This window comes from Psammomys obesus, unplaced genomic scaffold, assembly GCF_907164565.1.
Source record: "Psammomys obesus unplaced genomic scaffold, mPsaObe1.curated_primary_1811, whole genome shotgun sequence".
NCBI lineage: Eukaryota > Metazoa > Chordata > Mammalia > Rodentia > Muridae > Psammomys > Psammomys obesus.
The window spans coordinates 3,360,534-3,377,060 of record NW_026596064.1 but is presented as its reverse complement, the minus strand read 5'-3'; the positions used below and the strand labels follow the sequence as shown (position 1 = coordinate 3,377,060).

Genomic DNA, 16,527 nt, shown 5'->3' with positions numbered 1-16,527 from the left:
ATAGCACAGAGAAGAGGCACTAAGTCATGGGCCAGAAAGGAAAGGGGTGTGGCCAGCAGATGGTCACGCTCTCTGTCTGCCAATCAACTGATAATTATCAAGTGCCTACGACAGGCATGACCCCAGTTGCTTGGGCTCCATCTGTGAACAACATAGGCAAAGATTCCTGGGAATAGTCAAGCAAAAATATCGTGTGCTCAAAAAACTGTTAAGTGCTATATAGGAGGGAAAGTGGAGGAAATGAAGAAGAGGAAGTATAGGGAGGCATTGAACGGGATCCAGATTGAAAGAGGGATTGGCAAGCTGCCACAGATTGCCGACATCAATGCAGTGTCCAAGGTAGGTAGGGGTTCTTGAAGAAGTAAGATAGAGCCAAATATCATAGAGAATGAGGGCTGTAGATACCCTGGGAGGGCAGCCCCACACAGAATGGCTCCCAGGCCATCCCCACGTGCTCTCTCCAGCACAGGAAGGCAGAGGAATTATTTGAATGAACCAGCAGCCCAAGAGCACAGGCTGGTCACCTTGACCATCAATGAGGCATCTCTCAGAAAAATTTTTAGCTCCTTCATGCACCTGACACACACATACATACACACACACACACACACACACACACACACACACTTTATACTTTTCTGGTTGAAGAAACTCAAAACTCTAGATCTTTCGGGCTAATTTTAATGCCTAAAATTAATAATATTAATAATAATATTGAACTGTGACAAAGATTAAAAGGGAATGCTTACAATGTAGAAAGGAAAAAAAATTGTGTTTTCTTCTTATTTTTTCTACCTAATTATTGTGGAATATCCACCAGAGAAGACGGCTTGGACATGGGTTTGAGCCAATAGAACGTCTTTATTCGCCAGCCATCGATCACAATGGCTGTTTGGGATCCTAGTGTAGCACAGAGCCTTTCTCAGGGCGAGCTTTTAAGATAAAAATTTGTTGACATACTCCAGTTAATAAGAATAGTTAGCCAGATACGGAACTACAGGAGCAAAAGGCAGGGTTAGTACATTTAGAGACTTTCCCAGAACTATGGGCTTTGATGAATTAGGACTTTGTTTTCATTTTGGCTGGTGGTGCTGCCTTTTCAATGTGTTGAATTTTCTGGCCTAATTGGTATTTCATCATGGAGACAGCTGTGTTAAGCTCTGGGAATGTACCAAGGTGTGGGGCCCTGTTACACAAACTAAGTTTCAAAAATCTGTGACATGTATGTAGGATATAAACTTCAAAGGGTAGACGTGGTTTCTTTCCTCCTGTTTGCTGACTCAACAGCTTCCCTCCCCTAGGACCAGGCTGGTCATGGCTGGTGGCCCAACCTCTCTGAGAAAGGAATCCCTTCTTGTTGTGAGCTAACGGTATCCGCTTCCTAGGCTCAAACTCATTCACTGAAATCCAAGCTTCAAGTACTTGAGAACAGGACTAAGGTATCTATGGAAACAGTTTCTTCAAAGAAGAGATTTGGGTAAGGAGCTGTCACTGGGGCAGGCCCTCAGGCATGTGTTATCCTTATGCAATTAGAACAGACACACAGATGGAAGAGCTTGTGAAGACAGCCGGGGAGGGGGCGGGACATGAACATGATGACAACAACCACAACAATAATGACAACAATGACAATGATGATGACACAGCCGTCTTCAAGCCAAGATGAGAAAGCGCTCAGAAGAAAAAAAAAAACCCTGAGGATGCCATGATCTTGAAGTTCTAGAACACGGATTGATGAGAAATCTTTCTGTCAGTACCTCAGTCTGTAGTGCTTTCTGACTACGTCAGCAGCCCCAGCAACAAGCCACGACACAGTACAAGTATAACTAAACTGTAGATGGATGGGAGGCGGGTAAACAGTCTTTTTCTTTTTTTTTTTTTCACAGCCTTTAGAGAGGATGGTACTACAGTGCACCTCACATTTTAGGTGAGGGCTGCTGTTCAAAGCTGCAGATTAATGAACATTCCAAGTCAGTACACACGGGGCTGTTTCACGCTCCTGAAAATCCACAACGTTTTTCACTGCATTCGTGCCTTTCAGTTTATTTAATCCTTTCTTTATTAGTTGATGGCAAGTCGTTTCGAAAAGGAACAGCAAGGGCTGCCAGCCTGGAAACTTGAGTTTGATTCCTGGGACACCCATAAAGGTGGAGAGAAAGAACATAGCACACAAAGTTGCTGGGCACCTACACACACACCCCACAATAAAAATTGTTTTGTTTTTTTTTTATTCTCTAATGGAAGCTGGGCGTGGTGACACACACCTGTGATCTCAGCACTCAGGCAGAGGCAGGCGAATCTCTGTGAGTTTGAGGCCAACCTGGTCTACAAAGTGAGTCCAGGGCAACCAAGGCTACACAGAGAAACCTTGTCTCAGAAACAAACGAACAAACAAACAAACAAAACTCAAATGGCACTGGAAACCTGGCTTAGCAGTTAAGAGCATTGGCTGCAGTTCCAGAGGCCCCAGGTTTGATACCCAGCACCCACACGGTAGCTAACAACCATCTGTCACTCCAGTCCCTGGGGAGCCAACATCCTCCTCTGCCTAACCCTAACCCTAACCCTGATAAGCCTGTACATATGTAATGCACAAATCATATATACAGGCAAAACACTCCTACACATAAGATAAAATATAAAATCTTAAAAAGCATTAATTTTTTTTTTTTTACTGTGAGTAACCTTACCTGTATTTCACTTCATACATGTGTAAGCATGTTAGTTGGATAAACAATGATGGATTGGCCAAAAGTAGACGGGTTCCAAGTTTTGATAGACACTTTCAAGCCACTTTCCAAAAGCACCACAGCATTATCCCTCACTCTGTCTCTCCTTAACGTTACCAAGATAAAACCTTTTGATTATTGCTGATATCATAGATGAAAGGTAGTATCTTAAACTCACTACACAGCGTTTCTGTGTAGCCCTGACTGTCCTGGACCTGCTTTGTAGACCAGGCTAGCCTTGAACCCACAAAGATCTGCCAGCCTCTACCTCCTTAGTGCTAGGATTAAAGGCGTGTTCGCATTTTTATGTAACCTGAAGACTGAGATGGAGAGCAATATTGGTTGACTCTGCAGAACCAGCATACAGCACCACACTAGCCTGGCTTGAGCTGTTGGACGTTTCATGTTCTCACTGCCAGTGGAATTTCCCGTCCTTTAACACCTCACGGTGCTTTTCCTGCCTGCCCCACTACAATGGGCACCTTTAAGACACCACCTAACTCATTTAGCAAATGTATGAACAAGTGTTTGCCTTTCCATGTCTATTAGAAATAGCAGGGAAGGTTTCAGAGTGGAGATTGCATTTAAAGGTACCCATTGCAGCCAAATGGCTGCAGCGCCCCCCTCATCGCGTCACAGCGCATAATACTGAGCCCAGTGCAGGACTGGGTCCTGGAACAGTGCAGTAGGACACCTAAGACAAAGCAGAAAACAATAGCGTTTAGCTGGCCTCAGCTCCTACACAGGTCAGTGTTTAGCTCTTCACGCTGACTGGAAAGGCTTCCCTGCCTTTGTTAACTTTGTATTCTTCGTCAACTTTGTATACTTTGCAGAAAAGTGGCCAGGCCCCTGCCTGAGGAACTTCAGCAGCCAGGCCAGGCTGCTTCAAGTTTTGCCTCTGCGCTCCCCCTCCACCTTTTCCTGGGTGCTTCTTCTTGGGCTCTTCAGCCCCCCTGGGTACCATTCCCCCTGTGGTCCCTGAGAGGGGTGCTCATATCTTTGGCCTGTGCTGCTGGCCTCTCTACACCTCTGGGGAGCAACAGCTCCGGACGTTAGAGCAGCTGAGGCCAAATCTCCACAGCCCTGGGACCTGAGATGGGACTCCTGGAGAACCTGAGAAGCTGAAGCCACAGTTAAGTCTCACTCGTGGCTGCTGCTGACAGGAAACTCAGTGGGAGGGAGGCTTGTGCTACTGGAGCAGTCTGTGAGCTCCAGAGCAGTCTCTGTGGCAACAATGTATAAACTAGTCATTTCTCCCAGGCAGGGAGCTTTATACGGTCTGGCACGGTCAGCCAGGGACCAAGACCAGGAATCTGACCCTTTGGTCTAAATTCATAGTTTAGTTAAGGAAAGTTGTTCTGTTGAGCTTAGAGTTCAAATCTGTGTAAACCCCTTCAGGCACGGGTTAACAGGGCCCTCCCCTACACCTCTCTGTCATAATGGCAGTTCCAGCCTCTAACTGGAGGCCATCTCCAGCCCCTCAGCGGGACCCTTCCCAGATTATGCTAATTTTAGGTGAAAAGTTGAAACAAAAACTCAGCAATCCCTGAGTAGGAAAACTCACCAATCCCTCAACTTCCCACAGAAACCTACCAATCCCAAAACAGGAGAACCAACTAATCCCTGAACTGAAAAACCCGCCAATCCCTAAACTCCCCCTAGTGCAGGACTTGAAATCCCACCAATCCTCTCTCTGGAAATCTCTGCCCTAGAAAGCTCTGCTTCCTAAAAAATTCTATATAAAGGCTGTGTCTGCTCAGTCCTCTGCTGTCTTCTTCTGGGAAGCCGCTCCTGGGTTGTCCCTCATCTCCTGGGTTTGTTCTTCCAATAAATCTCTTTTAAGAGATTTGCTGCCTGATGTGACTCATCAAGAAGCACAGAAGAGAAGAAGCACAAAAGGAGAGGGGCTGAGGCTGGTGAGCCCCTCAGCTCAGCTGACGTTGGGGAAATACTCCCTTGGGAGCTGCAATGCCTCTGCTGAGGAGGCCTCTACTCAGAGCTGTGTGGTTCCTGGGCAACTTTGTCTCAGGTTTTCCTTCCCTTAGGACACTGTCCCACCTCAGAGCTGTGTAGTTCCTAGGCTCCTTTGTCTCAGATTTTCCTTGCATTGGGATAACTGTCCCACCTCTGAGTTGTATGGCTCCTGGGCTCTCTGAGTCCCAGAACCTTCCCATCCGAGGAGGAAAGCCAACACAATGAATTGGAATAACCACATTTGCTTCTGCTTCCTTCTAACACCCACAAGAATGGTCAACCCCTAGACCCCTCTAGACTCATCTGCTTTAAAACACACACACACACACACACACACACACAATTTTACAGAAACTCAAATGGCCACAGATGCTTTATTTAACTTTTAAATTATAATAAACTCTTACATAGGAAATTCTAACAAGATACAGAATACAATGAAAAATACAACGTTCATGTATATATAGAAAAGTATAATAGTTGTGTGTATAGAAAGATATAGTATTAGTTCCTAAAAGTAACTAATGTTATAGTTTGAAGGAAATCTTTTCAGGGATCCTCCTAAATATATACTATGAATATTCTAACACACACAAATTAGATAGATGAGAGAGAGACTGTGGATATATGACTATGGATATGGTTTAAGTGGTTCCTCAGTAGTTCTAACTATTCAAAATTTCTTCTAGAATGTGTATTTGGGAGTGGAGGAGTGCAGGGTATCCCACACCCGCACCTCAGCGTCTAAGATGTTGAAGTGGGCAGATTATGAGCTTGAGGCCAGGCTGAGCTACACAGGGAGGCTCTGTCTTAACAATAACAACAAGTGAAGCTTTAAGAGCTAGAACAGGAGCCGCTGTCTTGGAGTCCAGACCATGCTCTCCCAAAAGGTTCCGAGTCCAAGATGTCAGTGCCCAAGGGCCAGCTGACCATGTCGTGAATCTTCTTAAGGAAGAACAGCCTCCCTCCCCAGAACAAGATTATATATGTAATATTGTTGGGGTTGGTGCTGTTGACATGGCTTGTGCCATCAGCATCTTAATGAAGGACCTGACCAATGCGCTTGCCCTGTTGATGTCATGAAAGACAAACTGAATGGAGAGATGATGGATCTCCAGCACGGCAGCCTTTCCCTTAGAACACCAAACGTTGTCTCTAGCAAAGACTATACCATGACTGCAAACTCCGAGCTGGCAATTATCACAGTGGGGGCCTATCAACAAGAGGAGACAGCTGGCTCAGTTTGGTCTGACGAGACAGACCATCTTCATGTTCTTCATTCCCAACGCTGTGAAGTACAGTCCAAACTGCAATCTGCCTATTGCTTCAAACCCACTGGATTTCTTGACCTATGTGGCTTGGGAAATAAGCAGCTTTCCCCCAAACTGAATTATGGGAAGTGGTCACAGTCTGAATTCAGCTGGGCCCGGTTACCTGACAGGGAAAGGCTGGGAGTTCACCCGCTTGGCTCTCATGGATGGGATCTAAAGGAACATAGAGATTCCAGTGTGCTTGTGTGGAGTGATAAGAAGATTGCCAGAGTCTCCCTGAAGAATCCGAACTCAAAACAAGGCCCAGATGCTGACATGGAGCAATGGAAGGAGGTTCACAAGCAGGTGGTTGACAGCGCCTAAGAGCTGCTCAAACTGAAAGGTTACATGTCCTGGGCTGCTGGGCTCCCTGTGGCAGACTTGGCCAAGAACATAATGAAGGATCTTCAGTGGGTGCATCCCATTTCTACCATGATTAAGGGTCTCGGTGGAGTAAAGGATACCATCTTTCTCTTATGTCCCCTGTCCTGAAACTAAATGGAATCTTGGATGTTGTGAAGGCAACTCTATCGCCTGAAGAGGAGGCTCGCCTGAAGAAAAGTGCAGATACACCTTGGCGCATCAAGGAAGATGCGGTTCTAAAGTTCTGAGTCTTCACTGCTGCGGCAGGGTCTCTATAGAGACCACACACTATCTCCTCCTTGTCTGAGCTGCGGTTAGTGTGGTTGTGTTAAGGTGGCCTGGGGGGAAAACCTCACTTCCCACTGCTCTTAAGGTGGTCTGGGGAAAACCTCACTTCCTACACCTCTAACCATGATGCTAAGTGGTGCTCGTGTAGTGGTAACCTGGTTAATGTGACAGTCTCACTGGCCCTGAGACACACTGCCGATTGTGTGTAGGCTTCAATTACCCTGAGAGCCCATTGTGCACACCCTCACCAAACGGGGCTAGGCCAACATGTTCCCAGTTAGTCACATTCTGGGTCCAGTGTGTAAATTCATTATACATACTCTATGCATAACTGTCCTACAGAACGTTATAATTCCAAAGACATTCGTCACAGAATTAGGAAAAAGAATCCTAACATCTTAACATGGAAATACAAAAGACCACAATTAGCCAAAGTAATTCTAGGCAGGGAGATAATGACTAGGGACATCCGAGTACCCAATTTTTACTTATACTACAGAGCTGTAATGACAAAGACAGCATAGGGTACTGGCACAAAGAGAGACAGGTATATCAATAGATTACCACAGAGGACCCATAAATAAATCTATACGGCTATTTCCATTTACTATTTGGCAAAGGCGTCAAAAACATCCACAAGAAGGAAGGATAGGCAACTGATGGTGAAGGCGAAACTGGACATCAGTCTGCAGAACAATTAGATCTGCATCTTTTGGCCCTCAAAAAGTCAGTTCAAAATGTATCAAAAACTTCATTTAAAACCAGAACTGCAGAAACTGCTACTGGAAGCTGTCACGGTGCCTGAAAGGTTATACACGGCTCTAGAAGAGGAAATTCGCCAACGGCCTTATTCCTACCATCCTGCTAAGCAAGATGTCCCTACCGGTAGGTAGTAGCATGATTGTTATTTGTGTAACCGACCACTTTGTGACTGTGTTCGAGGCCCCCCTCCATGGAAGGGAATTCATGTTTTGTGCTATAAACTTAGCTGAAAGCCCATGGCTTTGGAGTTAATAGGCCATAGCATGGAATGTGCTGCTGTTGTTTGGCTAAGTGACATGTTATCAACTGCCTTCTAAATATTTATGCTTATTCTCACAGACCAGTGCTGCCCTGGGAAGATGCTGAAGAAGCTTCCTTATTCCCGAAGGCAGCGGTCCATGCACAGACTCATAAGTGCCCAAAGTGCTAGAAGTGACTGTTGAGCGGGACGTCCCAAAATGGGACAGCAGATAGCAGTCTTGCCAAGGGTCAGGGAGTCTTGTAGATGAGAGGTCAGGGAGAAAGTAGGAGCTGAGGTTCCTGGGAACGTGATCCCCTCAGTGTGTCCTCGGATGATGTGAGATGTCCCAGGAGTGAGTTGGAAGTGCCTGGAGAGAGTCCTGATCTTTAAGTCAGAAGGAAGTCTTTGACGGGATATCCTTCTTTTTTTTCTTTTAGTTACTGTAAACATCTGGATCAGATCCTTTGAAGAAGACGCTGCTTTTGGTTTTAAACTTTAGTTATTGCAATTAAAAGTCTCTTACGATACTATGTGTTATTTGTTTGTCTAATACACACAATTTTATAAGCATATTTTAACATTTGTCCAGTAGGACAGAGTTTACAATCACTATATAATTTAGTAAGAATATTTTAAGTAGACATCATTCTCAAAATGAATTTTATACTTAAGGCAATGATCATTTTAAAAAGCCAAGGCTTTCTCCAATAAGAATATATACTGAATCACTGGTTTTTAAGTGTTCACTTAGTAAAAGGATACTAAGGACAATACTTAAGAAAACATTGCTGTTAAAATTCAAACATCAAGCCAGGTGTGGTGGTACACGCCTGTAATCCCAGCACTCAGGAAGGCAAAGGCAGGTGGATCTCTGAGTTCGAGGCCAATCTGGTCTACAGGGCAAGTTCCAGAACAGCCAGGGCAACACTCAAAAAATCATTAAAAAAAAAAACAAGCATTAGTTTTATCTCAGTGTATTGAATTAATCTTTTCAAATTTTATAACCTTTACATTAATTTTAACTTAGTTATAGTCATATTTATTTTTAAACAACCATTTATAGTATATTTTAATCTGACATTATTATTATTACAAAATTTAGAAAACATTATAATGAGATAATTTTAATTGAAAGAATAAGAGTTTGCATTTAAAACATAGAAAACATATTGTACCTTAGATAGGTAAAGAACATTAATAATTTTTGCTTTCTTTATCAAATTTAAATTATTTGTTAGAGATTGAAATTATTTTTAACAGATACCTTGGAATGGTTTGTTAGAAAAAAACATTTACTTATTAATGTTTGAGGCATCCAAGATGGGCTAATACTGAAAGATCCCCGGAGGGTATCTTCCGTCAGAGAGACCCCCTCCCAAAGATCAACGAGGCCATTCGGATGCAAACAGCAAGAGGCTTTTATTTTGATACTCAGGTACCCGGGGCAAAAAGTCTTTCGGAAGACTTCCGCGCCCCCTAGGTAGAAAGCTGGGGTTTTTATAGGGTTTTAGAGGCAGAGGCACTGGTACAGAAACGAGAGGGCATGGTTACAGGGGGCTGATTGGTACGTTTACACGAGACCACAATTTGCGTCAAAGTTTGGCAGGGGCACCAAGATTTCAGGAACTGGGTGGTCAAGGGGGGTAGGATGACCCCTTGACGTGGCCCGCCACCTGTTATTTTGTTTTTCCCTATCTTAGCTGAAACAGTCTCACAGATAGCTATGAGAGTGAATAACACAAACTGTTTTTAGTATGACTGGGGCAGCCTGACCACAGATATCCCAAGTGGGTGACACAGCTAGGATTTCTCAGTAATTTTCCAGTTTCTCATCTGGCCTTCAGAGTTTTACAAAACAGTGGTGTCTCACAAAATGGCATTAGCTATGTTTAACTTAGTGTGAGGCTGGGGTCTTTCAATACATCAAGAAGAGAACTAGCATTGATGACTCTATTATTATTATTATTTTAATTAAAATTAGAGATGAATACTTTTAAGTATGTGTGTATCAATATGATGCAACACATTAAAATGATCTGTACAGCCTAAGATGTCTGTTGAAGCCTGAAAGTAGGTTTATAAAATGATGATTTAAAAATACTTAAGGTTTCTTCTTGCATAGGCCTGGCTAGAATAAGGATCTTTAAAACACATTTGTTTGCTTGTTTTTAAAAAGGCAGTAGCAGTTAAAAATATCTTCAAAATGTTTGCACACACACATATATATACACACACACACACACACATATACACAAAAACACAGACCTAGGCTATCCTCTTTATCTCAAGGGAGGGTTGTGCTGTATAGTTTTTTTGTTTTGTTTTGTTTTGTTTTGTTTTTGTTGTCTTAAGATTTATTATTTACACAGTATTCTGCCTGCATTTGTGCCTGCAGACCAGAAGAAAGCACCAGATCTAATTATAGATGGTTATGAGCCACCACGTGGTGGCTGGGACCTGAACTTAGGACCTTTGGAAGAACAACCAATGTTCTTAAGGTCTGAGCCATCTCTCTAGCCCAATTGTTGTTTTTTGTTGTGGTTTGGTTTGGTTTGGTTTGGTTTGGTTTGGTTTGGTTTGGTTTGGTTTGGTTTTTCAAGACAAGGTTTCTCTATGGAGCTCTGGCTGTCCTGGACTCACTTTGATGACCAGGCTAGCCTCAAACTCACAGAGATCTGCCTGCCTCTGCATCTCTGAGTGCTGGGATTACAGGCATGTGCCACCGTGCCTGGCTTGTGCTGGACACTTTGATGTCAATTTAACATAAGCTAGAGTTATCTGGAAGGAGGGAACCTCAGTTAAGAAAATGGTTCCAGGGGCTGTAGAGGTGGCTCAGAGGTTAAAAGCATTGCTGCTAAAGTTCCAAAGGTAAACAAAATACTGAAAATAAGTTAAACAGCCAGAATCCAAAATGTGTTTAAAAAGCTGAAGGCAAGCAAACAAAACAAACAAACAAGCCTTAAATTGAAAGCTGACAAAAATGTTATCAAGCTGGGCATGGTAGCGCACGCCTTTAATTCCGGCAGAGGAGGCAGAGGTAGGCAAGGATCTCTGGGAGTTCAAGGCTGTGGTCTACAAAGTGAGTCCAGGACAGCCATGACTACACAGAGAAACCCTGTCTCAAAAAACAAAACAATAACAAAACATTATTAAAGTAGGAGCCTTCTTAACCAGCTCAGCATAAACAAAATGGTCCAAAGACCAAACCAGGGAAGGTCCAAAGCCCCAGACAGAACTCAACAACAATCCACCTGAGGAAATATCACCAAATCATCCAGACTCCCATCAGTCCATGCCCTGGCTTCCATTCAGGTGATTCCTCCAGCAGAAAGAGAATCATTTCGGGCCTCACGTTGAGTACCATAACTGTTGACACAAAACCCACAACTCTCATCTTAAAGGGAATGATAAATAGTTTATTCTGGAACCATGTGAGTGACAAAGGTCTGGGAACACAGTTTCGGCTTACTCAAAACTCCTTGTTCCAACGTGGAAGCAGTTCCACCGAGTTTTTATAGACTTACAGAACAAAGAAAGTTACAAATCAAGCCGAGTTTAAAATACATTACTGGGTACACAGGAGAGCAGGGACAGTGGTATGGAGGAACCCTATAGTGCCAAGATGCTCCCTGATGACATTCTTGCTCTTAGATTGGTGGAAGCTAGTGTTCTGCTAAGTTAATAGCACCTAAGAGCTTTTAATTTATTATCATGAGATGTTAATTCAGACACAGAGTAGAGCAAGGAGTTCCAGAAGCTAAAACCAGCCCAACCTAAAGTAATTAGCATCTGAAGCTGCAAGATTCCAGTGTCTCCACAGTACTGAAATTCCTTCCTCTCAGTCCATCACCAGACTCTGCAGACATGGAAATTCCTTCCAGGAGTTTTTGGTTAACAGTAGCCAGACACAGCTTCTTTTCAGGAATTTTCATTCCCACACTCATCTTACACCATAACACAGATAAAAATAAAACAAACCCAAAGAGTACAACTGAAACTATTAAAGCCTTTTAGAGGAATATATAGGAGTAAACCCCATGACCATAGAGTCAACAGGGATGTGTTAAATATGATGCTAAAAATACAAATGACAAGATCAAAATTGGATTTCATCCAAACTGAAAGGTTCCCTTCAGAGGACATGTTGTACGCCCAAGTATTTGCTGCTGCCCACCTCCCAAGTTCCCAACCCCACACTACATCAGAAAATGAAATAAGACCACTGGAGCGGGCCCCGATCCAGAATGACTCCTTATAAGAGAAGGAAATTTGAATGCAGCTATGAGTACAGAGGGAATACAGTGTGAAGATGCAGGAAAGAATCGGCAGAGATGGAGTAGATTCTCCCCTGAGACCCTCAGAAGAACCCATCCATCCTCTCAAATGCCTGATGTCAAAATTATAGTTTCCAGAGCCTCAGAAGAAGAAAATATACCCAAAGCTGGCTATGAAGACTCTGGAAAATGAAAATGGGATACCATTAAGAGTAGAGACATTGAAAACAATATAGGCTATTTCAATATGTAGGCTGTGCCCTTATATGTCTCCCAGAATTTAAAGGCTGAATCTCTATTACTGAAGATAGCACACACTTCAGACACAGGACTTGGAGGATTAGAGCTACATCTACCCTGGAATCTTCCTCCCCAGGGGATTAGCTTTCCCAGTATCAGGGGTTGCCGTAAAAGCTGCCAAGGGATGAAAGCATTCAGTAGTCCTAACCAAATCACAACAATGACAGACGTGGCAAAATGTCCACAAACACACAATTACAGCATTGATATCTTAGGGGTAACCAGGAGTTGTGTAATTGGATTTAAGACCTGATCGATAGGCAGGAAATTATCACTGGAACGAGAAACCTAGCCAACTACAAACATGGCAGGTGAGGCTGTAGACCTCACAGGAAAATCTGCCACTGCCATTTCCCAAGCCAGTATAATCTCCTAACTACATTCTCAATACTTAATCCGACACCCAGAGATAAGTGTTCTCATTCCTCCTCAAAGAAGTTTTCCTTTGCAATATACATTACATTGAGCCACAGTTGGTCAACCTGCAGAGAAAAATTGCCTGTGGAGTGCCTAGCCCCAACAAAACCACCACACCTAAGGCTGGGAATATCTGCTGCAGGACTGTGTCTCTCATGTATTACAGGAAGCTGCCCGATGAAATCTCGACAATAAGGCTACCTAAACAAGACCGGAACAATGACATCAGTTGGCATACCAGCCTGATGGGGGAAATTTCACAAGACCCCACCCCTAGATAAAGAAACCCGGGAAAACAATGACTGCTGAGACAAGAAAAATCAGTCATCTCCAAGGATAAGCCCTTTAATTGGTTATCCAATACCAAATGTCCAGTGGTCAGCTCTAAAAGCATATACATACTTGCATCTATAAACACACTCAGGAACGAAAATAAAGCAACTTCCCTTCGGAATAGTTTGACCAGAGTTGGAGTACTTGAGTACGCATTTAAATTTGCCCCTTCTTCTCCCGTTTTCCGTCTGTCTGTAGTTTGTGGTTACTAGTCTGTAACCTGTCTGTTCTGATCTGTCTGTCCCTGTTGCCTGTTTTTGCCTGGCTCTCTGTGTTCAATGTCTGTCTGTGCCTGTGTGCCTGCTGTGCCTATGTATGTGGCTTTGTGTCTATCTGTGACCGTACCTATCCCTAACAAAGGGTTTTGCTCTGCATTTATGTAACAGCACAGAAAACACAGTATGGGAAAAGACTTGAGAAACTCTTTACAAAATCTTCAACAGAATTTTACAAAAGAAGTTACTTTAGTGACCTCAACTCTCCTCTCCCCTCCCCTCTCACCTCCCTTTCCTCTTTCTCTTCTTTTTAAAAATAATTCATTTATTTTTATTTTATGGGCATTGGCATTTTGCCTGCATGTATAAAGGTGTCTGGTAGTCTGGTACCCTGGAACTAGAGTTACAAGCACTTGTGAGCTGCCATGTGGGTGCTGGGAATTGAACCCTGGTTCTCTGAAAGAGCAGCAGCTCTTAGGTACCAAGCCATCTCTCTCTCTCTCTCTCTCTCTCTCTCTCTCTCCACACACACACACACACACACACACACACACACACACACTACCCTTTTTCTCTTCTTTAGAGGATATTTTTAACCTAACAAGAGGAAGAGGATTTGAGAAAAACAGAACATGCATCTTCAGAGACCTAGGTGGTGGTTTTCAAAGCTGCTCTCAAAACCACAGCATTAGCATAGAGACTTTAGAAATATAGGAAACGTGGGTACCATCCTAAACCTATAAAAAAGATCCTGTAAGGGAGAAACCAGTAACACATGGTAAAAAGCCCTTGAGGGTAACACACAGCCTTAGCTCGAGAATCCCGAACATGTGTGGAGCTTCTAAAGCCTGTGGTGCAATCATGTATGAACAGCAACAGAGATGGTACTGATCTCCAGCCTCTGCTCAGTAGAGCATTATGATACCCTTGTTTTGTGGCCTTCCTGTTTTTCTCCAGTGTCTACTGGTCTTTTAGATCCTCCGCTGTTTCACCAAACTTTTTAAATGGACACTAAAACTATTCAGAGATTTTCATAGCAATATAGAAGATTTAAAAATTGGGGTTGTGGTCTTCTGAAGCACAGATCATATTACTGTCATGGCTTTCTCTCTCTTGCCACAGCTGTACCAAAGTGTAGCATCATACAATTCAACCATGTACCCTGGCTCCTCCGCTTTCACTGCTTTTTAGCGCATTCACAGAGGTGTAGGTCCACGACGGGACATTTCAGAACCTTTTTTATTGCCCCAGAGGGCAGCAGTCACCCCTCGTTTTCTCCCAAGTCCTCCTCCTAGGCCACTGCTTATCTATTTTCTATTTCTGTGGATCCAGAAGGCCTAGACATTTCCTGGGAGGTCACACTGGAATGTTCTGTGACTGGCTTCTTTTACTTAGGGTCCTGCTTTCAAGGTCCGTGCATGCTACAGTAGAGACAATCACCACCTCCCTTTTGATTAGGAAACAATCTATTGTGTGAACATATTAAATTTTGTTTATCTATTCATTAATTGAAAACACTAGATTTTTTTTTCCCACTGCTTTGCGCATTGTAAACAACGCTTCCATGAATGATTGTGCTCATGTACAATTGTGTGCAAGTATTGGTTTTACCCGTATTTTCCTTTCCTTTCATATATATGTAGGAACTATGTTTGCTCTTTCTAGTAAACACTACATCATTTTCCAAGGAAATTGTACCAGTACCTTTATGGCAACACTACGTGAGAGTTTGAATTTCATGATATCTCCACTAAAATTTGCTAAAGCCAGGGCTTTAAGAGATAATCATTACCATGGGTGGAAATTGGTATCTTCTTGAAAGTTTGATTTGATTTGACCTGACCTTCAAGAGTTAGCAATGTTAAGAATTTTTTTAGGGGCACTGACAATTGAGTAATGTGTGAGGGTTCCCCAGGCATGAAGGGGTCTTTTAAGCTGAGGCTTAAAGCTGTGAAAGGCCAAGAGAAGCCATTAGCAGCCTTGGGTTGAAGTATTAGCCCTAGCATTGTATGAGTCATGGAAAGGTGTTGAAGCCTGGCGCTGAGTACCAGGATCAGAGTCCCTGAAGAGAGCCCAGGAGAGGAGATTGCTGAAGGCGAAGCCTAGTGTCAGGGACCCCTGCTAAGGTTGCAGTCCATCATGACAGGAAAGCCCTGAGCTGGGTACAAAATGGAGGACTCCTTTGGTCAGTGAGCTTCCTCTTCTCTCCTGGAGGACTGGGGGTCCCCACACCCTCTACCTGAGGAATGTTACGTAGTCCTTAGGGAAATTACCTGTCCAACTTCCTTTCTCCTGATAAGAACCTGCCCAGCAATCACCTGCGATTCCTGAAATGCCTCTCCATGTAAATGAGGTCTCTCAATACCTTAACCCTCCGGTCAGTGAACCATATCCACCCTGGAAAGCCCTACCTCCTTCCCAAAGTTCTACAAAACCCTCTTTCACCCCGAATAAAATTGATCTGCTTCCCCAAAGCTGTTCCTGAGAGTCATCATTTCCATCCATACTCTCCGGGCTTCCAAACTTTCTGTCCATCATCCCTGTTCCCTTTGCCCTTGTGGATCAGACGCAGGGAGGATCACAGCCTAGTTACAGTGGCAAACCCAGCATTCTGGGAGGTCTGTATCATGGGATGGCAGAGCACCAAGGATGGCAGTAGCTGTGGAGTAGACCTGACCTGAGGCTAACAGTCAAGCTAGACACACACCACTACAGATAGCAGAGCTGGAGGAAAGGAGCCATTTTGAGGTTCTTGGAGGATAATGAGTGGCTTCCAGATATTAAACACTGAAGTTTTTATACCTTTGAACTTTGTTTTTTATTATAACTGTGCCCTGATTTGTCCTTCTTGGAGTAAGAAAGTACCTAAATTAATTTTAATTTTTTAGGCACTCACAGCCAAGAGATTTTGGAATTTTAGAGAGACTTTTGTATCTCTAGAGACTTTGAACATTCTAGAGAGACGTCAGAGGTTTAGAGAGGCGAATATTATAAAGAGACTGAAATATCAAAGGTTTGAATTTTTAAAGACTGTGGGACTTTCGAAAGTTATTTATGTTTTGTATTGTGATATTAACATTAATATAAGACTTTGGGGATAAACAAGAAAGGAAAAGTTATGACTTAACATTAATGTTTTTCTGTATCTTGTTAGCAAGGGGTCAATTGTCCTGGCAAGCTAGAGCCTTTAGGAAAAGTGACTCTCAGTTGAGAAAAATGCTGCCATAAAATCTCCCTGTAAAATCTACCAGTCTGTAAAGCTTTGTTTAAAAATTATTATTATTATTATTATTATTATTATTATTATTATTATTATTATTA

At 43.1% G+C, this 16,527-nt stretch overlaps 1 pseudogene; it reads left to right on the top strand.

The window, feature by feature from the left end:
* The first annotated feature begins 240 nt into the window (after positions 1–240).
* LOC129689808 (L-lactate dehydrogenase A chain-like) lies at positions 241–6,624 on the top strand (annotated as a pseudogene).
* Positions 6,625–16,527: the final 9,903 nt, after the last annotated feature.